A 4,379-nucleotide genomic window follows, 5' to 3' on the forward strand; every position below is an offset into this window, starting at 1 on the left:
GCAACCCTCATCGAGTGCAGCAACTGTTCAGCTGACTATGTATTGACCTTTTTACTTTGTTTTTTCAATCGATCGTCACTCCATTTTGTTTTGCTTTGTAGTTTGTACGGCGCTGCAGGCCGGCAGATATGTATGTACAAGTATCATTCAAGCACTTGCATGGCTTTTCTCATTAATCATCCAGAGGGGGATGTACACATACTTTTCACGGTGCTGGTCGATACCTGACCCGGTTGGCCTACAGGCTACAATGTCGATGCATCTGCGCATCTATATATCAGCAGAAAAGCTAGATGTATATATAGCTCGCTCGTCAGATCATATGCATGCATTGGTCTTAGTCGTTTGATCCTGATCCAGATGGTCAAAATCATGTACACACTGAGGTTTCACCTTTCCTGTAAGAACATGCACTATATCCTTGGTGTGTTCCATTCTCGAATATTCAATGAATTAAGCCGAAATACTGGACTAGCTTTTGTCATCTGGAATGAAAAAAAAAACTACTTGTAATAACTTGTATGCTTGTTGTTCTGCCGTATATTATTCCTTCTTTTTCCTTGAGAGAAGGGCACATATCGTCCCAAGGTCTAGCTGACCACGAACACGTGTGTAGTACACGGCTTGCAGCACTATCTTGTAATTTGTTCCTCGGCAGAAATGTTCGATTTGACATATACACAAACGCGTGAATTTCATATGCACTACGATCGTTGTCAGTAACATGATTATAGACTTTTCCCAAAAAACATGACTTGGGCTATATTAATCCCCCCCCCCCCCCCCCCCCCACCCCCACCCCACCATAAAAAAACTTGCGGTATAGTATATGGTCGTTTAGTAGTGTCACCATGTTTTTTCAACAATTTAGTGTCATCATCTTTTTTAAGGTAAGCGCGGGCTTTATTAATTATACATCAACGTCAAGAATACAATGTCCGGTATTCTCAAAAAAAAAAAAAAGAATACACTGCCCGGGAGTTCCAGTAACCCTACATATATATATGCCCTGCACCTACAGGCAGCACAAACGCTGCCTTTCCCACACTATGAGCTTCCCTGTTGAGCACCCGACGCTCGTGGTGAACTTGCACCACATGAAACTCAGAACGTTTCTCTTAAAACTCCTTAAGACTAGTCACAATAGGTAGTTACACAAGCATATATTGCTACTCTATGTCACTACCTCTATAGTGGAGAGCAATATATGTGTAGTGTCATGCAACACATTATTTACTAGGTTATAGACTTATCTTGTCTTGATATGTGTGATGTTACAGTAACTAGCTATGTTACTACATGCCTCTTTTTGACTATTGACTTTGGACCCACGCTGACTGGCCTATGCGAGACTTTGACTACCGCCACGTGTAGTCCATAATTTGCACAAAAGCGCCCACAAAATAACCGCTTCCAATTCTATGGCCCCTGCTCTCCCTGACGTGGTCAACCCCTCCACGCGTTTTCATCCAACTTTTGTTGTCCCCCAACAGTAAATTACCAATAAATAGATTACCACTCTCACAAAATCTATCCCGGTGCCTCTTGTATCTCATCAAGATGAGTTTCATCCATTACATCAGCTGGATCAAGCATTCTGTGGTTAAACTAGCTACAAGTGTATATAAAGTTGCAGGTGGCTAGGAACAATACACATATATAGAGGAACTTGCCTGATATCACTAATTAAATTGTTGATGCTGAGAACGAGTCACTACAGTAGGTAAGAAGTAAATGCGCTTCATATCACAATAGCATAAGCCGATCATATCCTCATGCTTATACACCGGATTGTACGCTTTGAGTTTATAATTATTAATATAGACATGCCTATTTTAGAAAATGTATTTTGAAATCCGTTTGACGCTGGAGTTAAGCTCTTGTACTACTCTATCCAAAAGTGATGATAAGAGCAAACAAAAGCTTCACTAAGTATATGATTATATTCTCTCTTATTTCTTAACAGTATTTTCCCACTTTCTAGTATGTGTGTACTCATTGTTGCATTCATATTCAACCTTTAGTTTGACCTGGATAACATGGACTCTGTTTAATCCATCTTAATTTCTTAAACGGAGTTCGTCACCACCCATGCATCCTCGAGGACTACTCTTCACACAACCAATCTTATAGTGACACCTTGAGTTGTTCATATTGCAGGTTAATTGTTTAGACTTCTTTGAGTAAGCATCTGTTAGCCATAGATTTTTTTTCCGGCAAAACACGCTTTATGTAGAAGATAGAATGTTTATATATATGTAGAATAATTGGATCATAGGGGAGACCCAACCAGACATAACAGCCTCCCCTTAGAGTAGCGGCGTGCTTTGCAAGGTTATATATGAACCTCGAAATTGATGTTTCTATGGTCACGAACAAAATTGTAACGCTCAAGAGCGACTCTGGATTTGTCTGATGATGGTGTCGTAGCTTTCCCTTGTACCTTGCTTGATATCATCAACCACGGTTTTGTAGTTAGAGGCTATCACAATTGTGGTCATGTAGATCCTCTTCAAGGGTAATTAGCCCTTCACGACAGGCTAGGGCTTCCAACCGACATAGATATGGTGCGTCTAAGTCTCGCCTGTAGCAAGACCGAATGCGCCATCACCTGACGAGCCTCCTTAAATGGGTCAGGCCAATAAGCACGTACACCTATGTGACCTATCACACACTACACGCGTAAGCACGAACCTTACGTGTTGTTTCTTTTTCTTTTTCCTCCTCCTTTTCTTTTTCATTCCTTTTGAAATGTTCTAACAAATAGATTAGTAAAATTTAAGAAGAATGTTCCTATATTATATAAAACTGCAATTAAAAAGACTTTACCTTCTGTTTGAAAAATGTTCGCTGTGTGATTAAAATAAGTTACCATTATTTATAAAATATTCATGTATTATTAAAAATATTAGCCATGTAATTTGAAAATGTTCATCATATTTTAAAGATGTTCATAATGTATTAAAAAATAGTCACAAGTTTAAAAATGTTCAACACCTTTAAAAAAACATTCATGAAAACAAAAAAGTGTTATGGTAATTTATAAAAAAAATTGGAACATTCCAAAAATTATTCATGTTATTAAAAAATGTTTGCCAATTTAAAAATATGTTGACAACATTTAAAAAATATATTCATGAAATGCAAAATTTTGTTCGTGCATTTTTAGAAAAATGTGCATAACATATAAAAAAATGGTTTGTGCCATTTATAAAAAATTTCAACAATTAACAAAATGTTTGCACATAACATTTTTGAAAAATGTTCAAACATGTATTAAACAATCTTCACTATATTGGTACGGGCAAGATCGTTTCTCTTGAAGCTCCTTAAGAAGTACACTGTATGGCCCGCACCACCTCCTCAAAGTAAGTTGAGATGTGTACCTTACGAAGATGCAGGTGTGAGGCAAGTGACAACTCCTCATTGCACAATGTCGTACCGTCGTTTCCTATATAATCATGGCACACTGCTCCAATAGCTACCTCCTTTATCTTCCATCCACGTTGATTTTAGACATTCCCACATTGGGGGGGGGGGGGGGGTAACCACATACCCATTCTTCTCATTGACTCAGTGTAGTTTTTTCTTTGAAACTACACGAGGGGGGGGGAGACCTGAATATATTTCAGTTATTTTTACAAGAGTCAAGACATGCGACAAGATATAAAAGCATACCACAGGCCATCAGACTACATTAGGTTTGCTTGCCTTAGGCGATTAGACCAAACGGTGAGGTCAGAGATCATATTGGGGATTAGAACATTAGGGGGGAGATCAACATCTGTAAACACCTTGGAGTTTCTTGAATCGCAAACTTTCCAAATGCCTATGAAAAAATAGAAGTCCAAAACATCACATTGAGTCCATTGGGCAGTGGACTGGACCATATGGCGCTGATCAGTGAGAAAATTGGGTATATAGCAAGAGCAGGCCAATTTCTGCTAGCTGCGAGGCAAGTGAAGAACAAATGAGCCATGTCCTCGATAGCCAATGTGTAGATGGCTGAATTGAGCAACTTTTTGTGGTGTAGATTTTCCCAGGTGTTTAGCCACTCGAGGTAGAATAAATGCACAAACATTTGAACCCTTCTTGGCACACGTGATTCCCAAATGAATGACAAGTTTTGGTTTGAAAGCTGAGATCCCAAGGCCTCATAAGCTCCTTTGCTGCTGAAAGCCACTCCATTTAGGAGCGTGCGAGTATACATAGCATCAACAAGTGGCACACCCTGCAACAAAAGTCTCAAGGAAGCATGTTCACCGAAAGAAGTTAAGGCTAGTCGACTATGCAGGCCTAGATCAATCCCATCCATCAATATAATACTTATGAGAGGGGTGGGTTTTGTATGGTGGGTGAACAAGGCAGTGTATGCAATG

This window comes from Triticum aestivum, chromosome 5A (assembly GCF_018294505.1).
Source record: "Triticum aestivum cultivar Chinese Spring chromosome 5A, IWGSC CS RefSeq v2.1, whole genome shotgun sequence".
Taxonomy (NCBI): domain Eukaryota; kingdom Viridiplantae; phylum Streptophyta; class Magnoliopsida; order Poales; family Poaceae; genus Triticum; species Triticum aestivum.